Source organism: Oryctolagus cuniculus, chromosome 6 (assembly GCF_051225735.1).
Source record: "Oryctolagus cuniculus isolate XC-2025 breed Fujian yellow rabbit chromosome 6, ASM5122573v1, whole genome shotgun sequence".
NCBI lineage: Eukaryota > Metazoa > Chordata > Mammalia > Lagomorpha > Leporidae > Oryctolagus > Oryctolagus cuniculus.
The window spans coordinates 54,493,128-54,507,102 of NC_142872.1; the positions used below are offsets into that span (position 1 = coordinate 54,493,128).

General features: G+C 40.6%; 1 long non-coding RNA gene and 1 pseudogene across 7 annotated transcripts in view; one reads left to right on the forward strand and one right to left on the reverse strand.

Moving 5' to 3' along the window:
- LOC138850057 (uncharacterized) overlaps positions 1 to 13,975 on the forward strand; it is a 1,261,171-nt gene that overhangs the window by 671,792 nt on the left and 575,404 nt on the right. The window lies entirely within an intron of this gene.
- Positions 9,717 to 10,138, reverse strand: LOC100356020 (large ribosomal subunit protein eL8 pseudogene; annotated as a pseudogene).

The window sequence follows — 13,975 nt, forward strand, 5'->3', positions numbered from 1 at the left end:
TGGACATTTATGTAAAGCTTTGTTTAAATCCCATGATGTAATGCAGTACAAGCCAAGAATTAAAAATAGTGTATCCTAGCAGTATGACTGTGGCCAAATTCTTACCCTCTCTGTGGCTCATCCATGAAATGGGGGCAGTAATGTTAAGTACCTCATGTTTTATTATATAACTCCCAGTCTGAAAGGCCCATAGAAAACTCAGTATGGTATTAGGCTTACTGATTTAGAACATAATAAATGTCATTTATTATTGTTATACTATCATCATCATCATAATTATGGCTACGATTTTTACAGTAATCCAAGTAATTTATTTTTTTGTGGATAAATCTGATAAAGTCAGCACTGTGGTGGAGAATGAAATAGAAGTGACATTTCTCTTTCAAAGTCATAGCCAGAGGTGTGTTTTCAGTTTGAAATATTACCTAATTCACTGCAATGCTATTATGATGTAACCCCACTGCTGATTTTGTCTAATTATAATGCCTGGAATATTGAGATTTTTCTTCAATAGAAATGTATCAATCGTAGAAGTTTCTACTTATGACTAGGCAATGGCTAGACTATAATTGTTCACATCTTTTCATATTAGTTGTGGCCATTTGACTGAGTTCTGACAAATGAAAAGCAGCTGAAAGTGACATAAGCCCCTTAAGCTTTTCACGCAAAAATCCCTTCACCAGACTGAGCTCTTTCTCTTTCTCTCCCTGCTATTTTGAAATTGACACCTCTTTACACACTGAAGACGGCTTCCAGGTCCTGGATGCTGTGTGAGCAGAAGTTCCCCACACAAGCAAATCCAAAGACATTACCAGTTGGAATGTATGCTGGAAAGAAACTCACATTGCATAATGTCACCAAGTTTGGAAATGTATTTATTAGAGCAGCTAGGACTTCCTTCAGTGATATCAGCATAATTATTTACCTTTCCCCCTTCTGAAAATCATATTGAAAATCACACTATATTTTGTTTTTTTTTTTAATTCTACTGTGAAACATAGTAAATGAAGCATAGTTGATACAATAACTCAGAAAAATTACAAAACAAAGGAAATATTATTTTCAATGTAGAGTTTCTTACCAATTGCAAGCATATATGTCTGCAGAGTAAATTGTGTACATTTTCAAACATACATTGTCTGAAATTAATATCCCCCATGCCAGAATATGATGTGTCAAAATGGAGAAATAATCCAGAAATAAAAATAGAGCACCTGGTTTAGGAGAGAGGCATGGAATTCAGAGGATCGTATTGAATGGAGATACCCAAAGGAGAGCTATGCAACAAGAAATGAAATGGATGATCACTTTCTCTGGGTTCCAGTTCTCATTTACTTCCAATTCCAACTTCCTGCTGATGTTCACTCTGGTGGGAAGCAGGTAATGGCTCCAGTTCTTGGTTATCTGAAACATGGATTGACTTGTGGGTGCCTGCCCTCACCCTAGGCCAGCCCTAGTAATTGCGGGCATTTGGGGGAATGAACCAGTAGATGGAAGCTCATTCCTTGTGTGTTTATTTCTCTTTTTCTTTCTGTTTGTCTGTTTTGCAAATAAATTAAAAAAAAACTTTAAGAAAACAAAGCATTGGTCACTAGATTGTTTGTGTATAAGATAACAATAGTTCTGTGGGAGGGGCCACTACTGTGGTCCACCATGTTGGGCCACTGTGTGCAGCACCTGTCCCATATAGCCACCGGTGTCCCACTTGATCTGCTGCCAATCCAGCTCCCTGATAATGCACCTAGGAAAGCAGTAGAAGATTACTCAGATCCTTTGATCCCTGCACTTAGGTGGGAGACCCAGAAAAGGCTCCTGGCTCTGGGCTTTGGCCTGGCCCAGTCCCAGCCATTGTGGCCATTTGGGGAGTAAACCAATGGATGGAATATCTCTCTCTTTGTCTGTCTGTCTTTCTCTCTTCTGTTCTCTCTGTAATTCTGACTTTCCAATTCAAATAAATGTAGTCCCATAGAAAAATAGGCACATTAAAACTGAGATAGTTACTAATTTCAGGGAAAACAGAATATTGTATGAAAAAATGCATTTGTATTTCATAGCAGGGCTTTTTGTGATCAACATTTCCATGACAGATGTGTCATAAAAATTATGTCCTGACTATATTGAAAATCTGGGAGGGAGGTGTGTGTGTGTGTGTGTGTGTGTGTGCGTGTGTGCTTGTGTATGTGTTGATAGGGTATTACAAGGTACATTCTTGTATTCCAGGGTCAGAAGTGATTACCGAATATCCAAAACAGAAAAATTGCATTTAAAACCAGCATGTTATATAGAAATAAGAAGGCAAATACCTCCTGTTCCTCTGAAAAAAGGTCAAAGTGTGGCTGTCATTTTTTTTTTTTTTTGAAACAAGAATCTTGAGATGGGAAGGAATAGAAGGAAGAAGTTTTATAGAACTAGTGAATTTTTAACATTATGTTTTTGCAGATGTGATTTAAAAATTAAATATGCTTGCAGATGTCCACAGTCCTAAGAGTGCCTGTTTTTGTACACTGTTCTCATGATCTACCTTACCCAGGATACACAGTAAAGATTAACTTTGAATTTGCAGGGTTTAACACACACTACTCATGACCCTGCCCAATATCCAAATCATCTATTGCCATACAACTTATTATAGCTTCTACTACTTCTACTTCAAAGTGTGTCTGGAATACCATACACTTTTTTGTATCTCCTTGGTTACCAGCTTTATCGGAGCCACCGGCAGCATCTCCAACCTGAATCACAGCTGTAGTTCATGTAGCATTCTTCTTGTCTCTCCTATTATTGCTTCAGTTCTGTTTTCTACACTTAAGCCCAGATTGCTCTTTCTATACATGTAATCACAGATTAATTTCATTTCATAATTTTATTTGTTTAGCCTCATCTGAGAGAACCCATCACAACTTATTACCAGTTGACTTCAGCCAGCCAGATTTCCTTTTAGTTCTTCACATCCACCTTCTTTCTTAAATGCCCCTTCTGTGTCACTGTTGCACTAACCTCTAGAGATCTAATTATACTCTGAAAGCTTTTGTCATCTGCTTTACCGTTGTAAAGTAGTAAGTTCAATATCTGCCTTGTTCCCCTAAAACCGTTAGTGCTTTGCCATGATCTGGTACTTGATAAGTTGACATTCAGTAAATACTTGGATGGGTGAATGAATGATCAAGCATGTTTATATGAATAAGGGATCCATTTAGTTAGGAAAATTAATTTATTGGAGAAAACTTGAGAAGGGGAATAATGAAATAATAGAGTCCTTTGTGTTTGAATTGGTTATATATGATACTTTTGAGGAAACCATTACATAAAATTCAAATTTTATTGTGTTTGAAATATTTATTGTCTTTAACCAAACATGGATTCCAAATGAGTAGTTTTTTCCACACTTGGACTTTCCTCTTATGCCCCAGTCTGTTATTTAGCAGCCAAGCACTGTGTTCCTTGATATACATCATGCTGGTGGGCTTTTTGTCAACACATGGCCCCATTTATCCTTACCTTGGCCTGCTAAGATGCTGTCACTTTTTCTTGGCTTCTCTTGCTGTATATAGGAATCACCTGCTTGTCTGTTATAATGTGAACTCTACAGCTTATATAGAATTAATGAGTTTCTTGATAGTGGACTGGGATGATAATGATTTGTAGAACTTCATAGGCAAGTCTAGGCAAGCCTAACCCTTTGCCAGGTTAGCAGCTATTCAGCTTAACTGTCAAGAGGACTGTGGGTGAGATTAATACTAGATGATGTTTGTTAAATATTTGACATGTGTCACAAACACTTCCCAATACTTGACATGTATTTCTTTTCCACTGAAATATCGTAAGGTATAGACTGGTATTATAATTTCCAGGTGGAGTTCAGAGATATTAGATAAATTGCACAGAATTACATGACGCTACAGTAGTAAAGGCATGGGTGATTATGGAGTTGAGCAATCTTTAATCATCACTGTGTGCTTCTCAACTTTGCAAGTTTGGAAATAATTTCCTTTTACCTGTTGCTCTTCACAGTCCAGGCAGGATCTGATTCAACTAGACATTGATAAAGGCTGTCAATGGCCATCATGAATAATGTTTATCACTGTCTCTTATAATAGCATTTGCATTTCTGACTGTATGATGAAAAGTTGTAATTTTCTTTGGATAGAATTCCATAATTTGGTAAATTAATAAAGTCATGTCATGTGTAAAGAAGGCCTTCACAGGTCGTGCATTTATAATATGCAAATCATGTCCTATGTCAAGCGTTCTTAAATCTGGCTCATTGGAATCCCTTGGGTTACTATAAAAAGAAAATAGAGATCTACTAAATCAAACCATTGAGTGTTACTTGGTAGTCATTGTTTCAAAATGCATTCCAGGGTATTCTGATGATCAGCCAGATTGGGAATTACACTCCTACGTGGAGAGTCACAGTGAATGTTCTTGTTCCTTTATTGTTTTTCCCATTATTGCTTAGAACAAGGTTTTCTTTTTTTAAAGATTTATTTTATTTATTTGAAAGACAGAGGTACAGAGAGAGGTAGAGACAGAGAGAGAGGTCTTCCATCCGCTGGTTCACTCCCCAAGTGGCCACAACGGCCAGAGCTGCTTCTGAAGCCAGGAGCCAAGAGCCTCCTCCAGATCTCCCACGTGGGTGCAGGGGTCCAAGGACTTGGGCCATCTTTTACTGCTTTCCCAGGCCATAGCAGAGAGCTGGATTGGAAGAGGAGCAGCCAGGACTAGAACCGGTGCCTATATGGAATGCCAGCACTTCAGGCCAGGGCTTTAACCTACTGTGCCACAGCATCGGCCCCAGAACAAGGTTTTCTAATTGCAGTTGCTGAATATGTGCTACAAAAAGGATCCAGAATTAAATGTGAAATTGACTAAAGCAGAAAGGGTGTGCTTTGAAAGAAACAAGCATGATTAGAGTATAAATTTTAAAGATAGGTGGGGCTTTCTAAAGAAGGTTTATCAATGCTTTTGAAGTTCTCTTAGAAATTAAGATTGCAGGTACTTAACAGTAAGAGAGTACAATGAAATGTATTGCTCTCTATTTTTGTCTCATCACATATTGGCTGCCAAGTTAAGAGCTACACCTGGAAATTCAGAATTTTATTCCCCCCTGTTTTGTTCTTTTTGAGTGTGACCTTTGCTTTACCCAAATATCCTTTTAGTCTGTAAATATTAAAATAAGTGACTGAGTACTCTGTTATAAAATATGTGAAACACTTTTAAAGAATTTTCAGGCTGGCACAGAAACCCTTATTGTGCAAAGTTAATCTCTTGAAAATGTTTTACCATTGACAGCATTGCTTGCCATAATTAGGCAAGTTTGAGAGTCCCTTACGAAGCCGTAACAACTCGGTGTTATACTTTCATCTCAAATAATTTCAAATATTAAATGGTCATCGGGTAGGAATTTAAAAAGATCTCTGCTTCTTAAAGCCCATTTATGCTATAGTGGAATAGCCAAAACCCAGCATGTGTCATAATGTAGTTGGATCGTTAGGTAATAAAATTGGAAACTCCTGTGGTTGCAAGGAATTTGAGACATTATCCTGTCCCAAACTCCACAAGCCTGCTTTTGGTAAGGAAGTCCTTTATCCCACCCCAGAAATGTGGGCAGTATCACCTGCGTACTGTGTTTCCTCCCTGGAAGTCCACTGGAGAAGAAAGCCTGCTTTAAGGTTGAGGGTCAAGTGCACATAGCAAGTCTTCAGACATTTTCTCCTACTTGGAATGTGGTTGCCATTGTTTTGGCCCTTGGCAGGATACCCAGAGCCACAGAACACTTACGCTGTGCTCAAAAGCTGCAAGAAGAATGGTGGCAGTGGGTTGAATTTCCCCACGCTGATGTTCCTAAACTCAAAACATCGTGGCATGATTGTGTCTGTTTTTAAGAGGTACCTTTTTCTTATTTAAAATAAAGATTTTTTTGGCTTTTATTTGTAAGGTAAAGTGACAGAAAGAGGAAGAGACAGAAAGAAGGGGAGACAGAGAGAGAAGTATTCCATCTGGGGGTTCATTCCTCAAATGGTCACAATAGCTACTGCTGGGTCAAGCCAAAGGCAGGAGCCAGGAATTCCATCTAGGTTTCCCATGAGGGAGGAAGGGACCCAGGTACTTGGGTCATCTTCTGCTGCCTTCCCAGGAGCAGGAAGCTGGATTAAAAGTGGATTAGCCAAGATGCAAACCAGTGCTCTGATACTGGATGCAAGCATCGATTCCATAAGGCATCTTTTACTAATCCTTTAATCCATGAAGGAGACACCACAGGGGAATGTTTTTTTCCTAGGTTTCTTGAAGGTAGCCTAACAGCTTTGTGAAGACAGGGCTAGAATCATGAGCTTCAGTCCTCATAGAATAGACTGTATTTAAAGATGCATGTGTGTGTGTGTGTGTGTGTGTGTGTGTTTTGTGGGTTATGAGAGAAATTCAATTGAGCATGTCTGGGGCCCAAATCCTTTGGCATTGTTTTGTTTGCTTGATTTGCTTCTTTAGTTTTTATTTTTGACAAATGGAGCTAACGCTGTGGTGCAGCGGGTTAATGCCCTGGCCTGAAGTGCCAGCATCCCATATGGGCACAGGTTCTAGTCCTGGCTGCTCCTCTTCCAATCCAGCTCTCTGCTTTGGCCTGGGAAAACAGTAGAAGATGGTCCAAGTCCTTGGGCCCCTGCACCCACGTGGGAGACCCAGAAGAACTCCTGGCTCCTGGTTCCTGGCTTCAGATCGGTGCAGCTCTGGCCATTGCAGCCATCTGGGGAGTGAACCAGTGGATGGAAGACTTCTCTCTCTCTGCCTCTCCTTTCTCTCTGTGTAATTCTGACTTTCAAAAAAATAAATCTTTTAAAAAAATTTGACAAACATCAGGTTATTCTGATAGTCTGCTTTTAAAACAACCGATGAGCTTCATTTGGCTTTGTTAGATTGGTGGCTGATGATCCCATCAATCTTGTTCCGCCATTGAGGTCTTGGGGCTTCGGATGGTTAGTTGAGCATCCTTTGGCTTGTAATCCAAAGCCAGTGCAAGTTTTCTGGTCCTCCATGAGGTTAACCAACATTCAGCAACATTTGCTTGTCTCCTATCACTGCACAGCTGCACTGCACACCTGATTTAGTTGTAATTGTGATAATGGGGACTTCCTGTGTGATATTTTTTGTGTGTTTAGAAAAATACTTAAGCACCCACTGTCAGCAATGCATGGTGTGTATGAGACATCATGATGGGTCAGTCACAGTTTAGTAGTGGCTTAAGATATGCACACATCTAACTCTAAATTAAGGGTTATTAGAATACATTTTGTCCAAAAATTGAAGTGCTTTGAAGCTTAGAGGAGATAGATCCTACAACTAATGATATTGTGACATGAGATGTGGTTTTATACTGTTTACAGAAGTCAAGGCAGGGTTTAGAGATAATAATTACTGGGTTTAAAATTAAATTCATTGGCTCATGTGTTTTATCATTGTTTCTCTTTGAGTTGTAGTGATAGTCCTGAACGTTTATAGATCAATTCACATGAGCTATATATAATGATGAACTTGAGAATTTTCAATTGGGAATTTTATCTGATATAAATATATATCATGGATTAAAATAAAAAATCCTTGCAGTGTATGCATACTCAGGAATCTCTAACTTTCAATTTAGATGTTTGTTACAGTATTGATTTTGTATTGTGAGTCTAGAAATAAATTCTGGTTTAGAGCTGACAGCATAATGGTTTAAATACATTCGATTGTTTCAACCTTGGCAGTTTATTTCTTAATTGTTTTGGTGTGTAACAATATTTTACAGAGTGTAACCCCTTTAGACTACTGATATTTAAGTGGGGAGTGAAAAACAGTGATTTTTTAAAAAAGGAATATTTATTTTAAAATGCAGATTGATGGAGGGAATGGCAGAAAGAGCAAGAGAGGGACAGGGAGAGAGAGAAAGGAAAGGAAGCATGAAAGAGAGAGAGAGAAAAGGGGAGAGAAAGAGAAAGAAACATTTTCCACCAACTAGTTCTCTCCCCAGATGGCATCAACAGGTCTCAGCCCAGCTGAAGCCAGTAACCAGGAACTCTGTCTTGGCCTCCTGCATGGGTGATAGGGACCAGAGTACTGGGGCCATTCGGGGCTGCTCTCAGAGGCATGTTACAGGAAGCTGGATCAAAAGCAAATTAGCAGTGACCTGAATCAGCACTCCAATATGGGATGCCAGCATCAGAAGCAGAGATTTAATCTGATGGGCCACAAGGCCAGGGCTCAGTCAGTGATGTCTGATCATCAGACCAAAGTAAAAAATCTCTTTGTCAGAATATTTTCAGGTTTGTAACCATCCACGAGGGTATCTGTGTCTGTTACCTACACTATTGCTCCTATATTTCTTGTGAGAAATTCCTTAGAAAGATTGTTCAGCAAGCTAGGGCATCTTCGTACCTGATCACGGTGTTAGATAAATGGAAGATGAAATGGATGAGGGTAAGAGTGACGTGTGTGGACGCACTCTTCTGAAATTCTCTGAGCTCTCCTGAGCTTATCATTCATAGAATGGGAAAAATAGTGGGAGCTCCATGAAGGACTTTTGTATTGCTTAACGCAATGCCTGCTTGGAGCAAAGTAGTGCTTTATCTGAATGCAAGATATATACTGAGTATATACTATGTGACTTGCACACTGTCTTAAGTCCTGGAAGAACAGAGATTAAACAAAGTCCTTGACCGCATAGACTTCAGATTTTTGTAGGGGATGTGAAACTGAAGGTAACTGTACATTCAGAAAGCATCTAAAAGGCTAACCATTATGGTTGCATTTATTTCAATTAGCACCTTTCAAACATGCTTCTTTATTCTTAATCACTTCAGATTTAGTAGCTGCATTTTCATGACTGACACAAAAGCATTAATTGCATGTAAAAAAAAAAAGTTAGGACATCTCCTCTTTTTCTGCTATAGTTGAGGATCAGTTTTACTAAAGGTATGATGTGTTGCAAAGGATACCAACTAAAGTTTCGTGGTTACTTCCTGTCTCATTCTGGCTCAGATTGCATTTGACTGGGAAAAATACTAAGCTTCACTATGTTTTCATTATGTCACATGTTTTGGCAAGAGATTGCCTTACCTTCCTTTCAATGATTGTTTAACAATTACTTATCAAATAATCATCCTATACTAGATACTTGGACATCAGCCAGGTCAATAAATAAGTATTCATAGTATGTAGGCCCTGGGTGGCAGAGCTCTGGAAATGGGAAGGGGGAGGGGAACCTGACCAACTAAGAGGTCGTGCAGTGGGCCTGTGGTTGCGGATATGGGATACCAGGAATGGCTCTCGGGAAGACGGCACACACTGAGGGACGGGAGGAATCCAGAGAGAGAGAGAAGACGGTGGAAGAGCTTTCCAGGCTGAAGGCACCAGCATCACAGAGGTCCCGAGGCTGAGTGGACGAGTCCTGAAATATCACAGTAAGAATTGTTGTTGTTGTTGGAGTAACAAAGGAAATCCCATGACCGACTGAAGCAGAGTGAGATGTGTGCTTAACAGAGGGTCAGAAGGAACAAGGTTAGCAGACTAGGAGTTGGACTGGATGGGCTATTCTTGATCACCTTTCCTCTAGAACTGCGTTCGTTTTACAACAGAAATGATGCTATGGGTCTTCTTTGGGGGAAAGATTCCCTCCATCAATCTGCATTTTTGGGGGGAGGGGACAAACGATCTTTATTATGTACAAGGAGCCCAAGGCGCGGTCACCCCAGCTTCGTGGCCAACTCCTTGGCTTTGGCCTTCTCCAGCTTGGCGATGCGAGCCACAGACTTGGGCCCCAGGACCTTGCCTCCCCAGTGGCGGTGGATCTCATCGTATCTGTCATTGTAGTTGGTCCTGATGGCCTCCACCAGCTTCGCCAGGGCCCCTTTGTCCTCCGAGTTCACCTGCATGAAGGCCACGGTGGTGCACGTCTTCCTGTGGACCAGGCACCCCAACCGGGCCTTGCCCTTGAGAATGCAGTACGGGACCCCCATCTTGCGGCACAGGGCGGGCAGGAAGACCACCAGCTCAATGGGGTCCACGTCGTGCGCGACCACCACCAGCTGCGCCTTCCTGTTCTCCACCAGGGTCCTGACGGTGTTCACGCCCGCCCGCAGGACCGCGGCGGCCGCTTGGTGGGGAGGACCCCTTGCCGGCCGCCTTCTTCTCGGCGCGGGCCAGCAGCCTCTGCTTCTCCCTCGGGCCGGTTCTTGTGGGCCAGCTTCAGCAGCTGCGTGGCCGTCTGGCAGTCCAGGGCCTGTGTGAACTGGTTGATGGCGGGTGGCACCTTCAGTCGCTTGTACAGGATGGCCCTCTGCCGCTGCAGCCAGATGTAGTGCGGCCGCTTGACGAAGCGCGTGAGGTCCCTCTTGGGCTGGACGTCCTGTCCGATGCCGAAGTTCTTGGGCCACTTCTTGAACAAGGGATTCACCACCTTCTTGGCCTCCTGCTTCTTCACCACCGCAGGGGCCGGGGCCACCTTCTTCCCCTTGGCCTTCTTCCCCTTCGGCATCTTGAGTGGCTGGAGGAGATGTATACAAGATGTTTTTCTTGTATATGGAGAAGTCATAGCTACACACTGTTACAAAAGTTGTGTACTTTTTTTTGACCCATTTTGAGTGATTTGTTCCTAACTGTAGTGAGCCTTTTGATGGAAAATACTTGAATAAGGCCCCACATTAGAACTTCATGCTTTAGATCACTTGGAAAGCTGAGGGGGAAAAAACATAAAACTCATCATCATTTTAAAGAAGAGAGTCAACCTGGCATTGCAATGTAAATAGAGACCAATTTAGGCAAGAGACATAAGGAGAAATCTGGAAATCTCTTTCAAGATGTGATAATTTATCCATGTGTGAATATCATTTCATGTAAAAAAGCGTCTCTGGATGGAAGACTTAATGCAGTTTGCTCATGGTTAGATACGTGGAATCATATTCAATGAAGTTCCTAATAGGGATAGGCAGAAATCCTAAATACAAATGTTGCTGGTGTGTTTCAGTTATTTAGAGTTTTAACCGTTGACTACCAGACAATAGGTTATAGTTACCTTGCGTCCGGATCTGAGAATTTATCGTTATTGTTATTCTTTTGGAGAGATTAAGCCTAGCCAGCAGCTCTGCTGTTCTGGGAATTGCTCTGGCTCTTTAAAAGGATTGACATACTTTGTAAATTGTGAAGCTGTGCTTTGTTTTCAAAAACAAATGAACACATTTCCCATTTAAATAGTGGTCTTCACTGTCTGCCCTTTGAATAAATGCTGGGAAAGTGTCTGATGTGCATGTATTTATCTTACAGCTTGACAAATGGAATTAATGCCAAAGTGTTAAGCCATTACTGTGTAGGGGAATAGAGGTCTCACAAATACATTTGCCATTTCACTTTCTCTGCATGTTCTGTGCATTGGAGCTGGGTTAATGATATCTTCAGAAACTGTATGGTCTGCTGAATGGGAGTTTGGATGAAATATGGTTGGCCAAAGCATCCAAAGAGTAGCTTTATTGGTAGTAAATGGGCAGTGTTGGAGGGCTAAGGAATAGAGTCAGGGACAGTAGTGAGGGAAAGACCCCTAAGAAAGAATCAAATAATACTTCTCCCCTCTGGAAACAGGTGCTGTGACCTTGAGTTTCCCCAAGAGACTAAAACCAGCTTCTACCGTAAGTCATTGCGTTCACAAAAGACTTTCTTGGATGGGCATCTTATGGTTCCTATCACTTAAGCACATATGAAGCTGTCATTTAGTCTTGAACTCAGTGACAGAACCCCGAGACAGGGCAGCGATACACCAAGCCCTTGCCTACAAGAATGCACACACTACTTTCTTGGAAAAACAGAGGGAGTGAAAAAATCCCTTGAGTTCCTCTTTGCCTGATCCTGTGTTCACCCTTCCCCTAGTCCTTGCCATCTCTTCATCTGATCTCTTTTCTCCTTGCCATTTTAAAGTAGACCCAGGCCTCTACCACTCTCAGGAATAGGAAAGTGAAATCCAAATGCTATGGTTAATTCTATGCTGTTAGCACAGAGTTCAGGTCCTCCACGTCTAAAGAAGTTTCAAAGATAAATCTGATGACCATGGATGTATTCCCTAACTCTCCTTAAGGATTTCACTGCATCTACAGACTGTGTTCAGGTTAGATGTGTATGTTGGGTCTATTTGTTTATTCATTTATCAAAACACTGTTTCCTGTGGACAGACACTCTAGTATGCTATCTGTGACATCCCACCATGCAGGGTTCAGTGCTTGCACAAAGTGAGATGAGTGTTAAATGCTCTAGTTGGATTATATGGGACAGGCTCCCCTGCAGCCCTTCAACTCTATTTTAATCAGCTGTGTACCCCTTCTGCTTCCTAGCCAATGAAAGACTACAGATGACAGGTTTCCTGTGTGCTTTGTATTTAAAAATTTCTGTTTTCCTTGGTGAATAGGATCATGTTATCACTGAACTTGTTTTTAAATTGAAATACTAGAATGATTAAAGTTGGGTATTATTTATCTATCAGAAGTTATTTTCTACTGAATATACTTCCTTAAAATATTCAAATTTTCTAAAGCCACTGTGCCAGATAATCTAAATCCATAGGATACAAAGTAGCAATTTTATTTGATGCTGACATACTCTCTGTAGGTTTTCCTCACAAGAAGGTCTGTGAGAAATCCACTGAGCATAAAAAAAAGAACCTCTATTTCTAGTATCCACTGATGCCTTTTTGAGTTTCCCTTGGTTGGGAATTTAGCATTAACAAAGGAATTTGTGATGTCTTATGTGCTCTGTACTCTAATCTAATATTCGTCTGTGATATCATTCATAATTACTAGATATTTAAATCTCAGTTTGGAATTCAGGTGTCAAAGGAGAAATAGTACTGGGAAAGTCTTCATTATCAGTTATGAGTTGCTGTAAAACTTACAGTGTTAAAACATCCCTTGAAATAGACATTAGAGAACCAAAAAAGCAGTAATATAATATTGATCAAAACCTATATTTCAAAAGCAGATTTCTCTACCATCTGAAAGAAAGAGGCTTCCGATAGAAGTGATTTAGGATTATTTTACACATGAGCCCTTAAAATCAAGTGGACAGTTCTGTCCTTCATTGGAAAATGTGGATGTGTGTGCATATGGATAGATAGATAGGAAAATATATACACAATATACATGTACATTTGGCTTCATCCAATCAAGAATCAAATCCAGAAATACCACAACTCACCACGAACCTCATTTCTCTGGGGAGAAAAAATCATCGAGGCTCATTGATTGGAAAGGTTCATCAAGATTCCAGAGGGGGAAATCTTATGTGCAGCAGCTGACAAGCGTTTCATTAGGGAAGGAGAGGAAGCTTTGGTAAGATTCTGGGGAACAAATCACCAGGAGCCAGAATGCAGGGAGGAGTGATCAGAGCTGGCTATGGTGAATGGACTTGAATATTGACAGATGTCTGTGTCTCTTCCTGAAATGGTACCAGTTCTACTACTCCCCCCTCCCTCCCCCAGAAATCTTCCTGCCCAGAACCACATAGCACTTAACAGCAGCGTTACCTCTCAGTGTAATAGTGTATTCCCGCAATGGAGGACATAATTGTTAGTTTTCCCATCACAAAGTCCACACTTTAAAATTCTGTTTTGCCCTGTGCATATGGTATATGTCTTTATCCAAACTGTGAATAATGTATTCCAGTTATCCTGGCTTCAAGTATCAAACATTTATTCTAATCATATTTTATCATTCTCGGTTTCCATCCACTCTCGTTGATTGGGAAGGGGAAAAAGAGCTCAATACAATATATTTATCTTTCAGGGTTTTTTGTTTTGTTTTGTTTTGGTTTTGGTGGCATGGTTTTATTTGTTTGATTGTTTATTTTTACTTATCAGACCCAGTCACTGTATTGAAACAGATGGACTTTCTCATTAGTACTCTTGGAAAATCGGGACTAAACTTACTTGTTTCACACAAGAGGCTGTGATTGTTTTGGAAGCTAT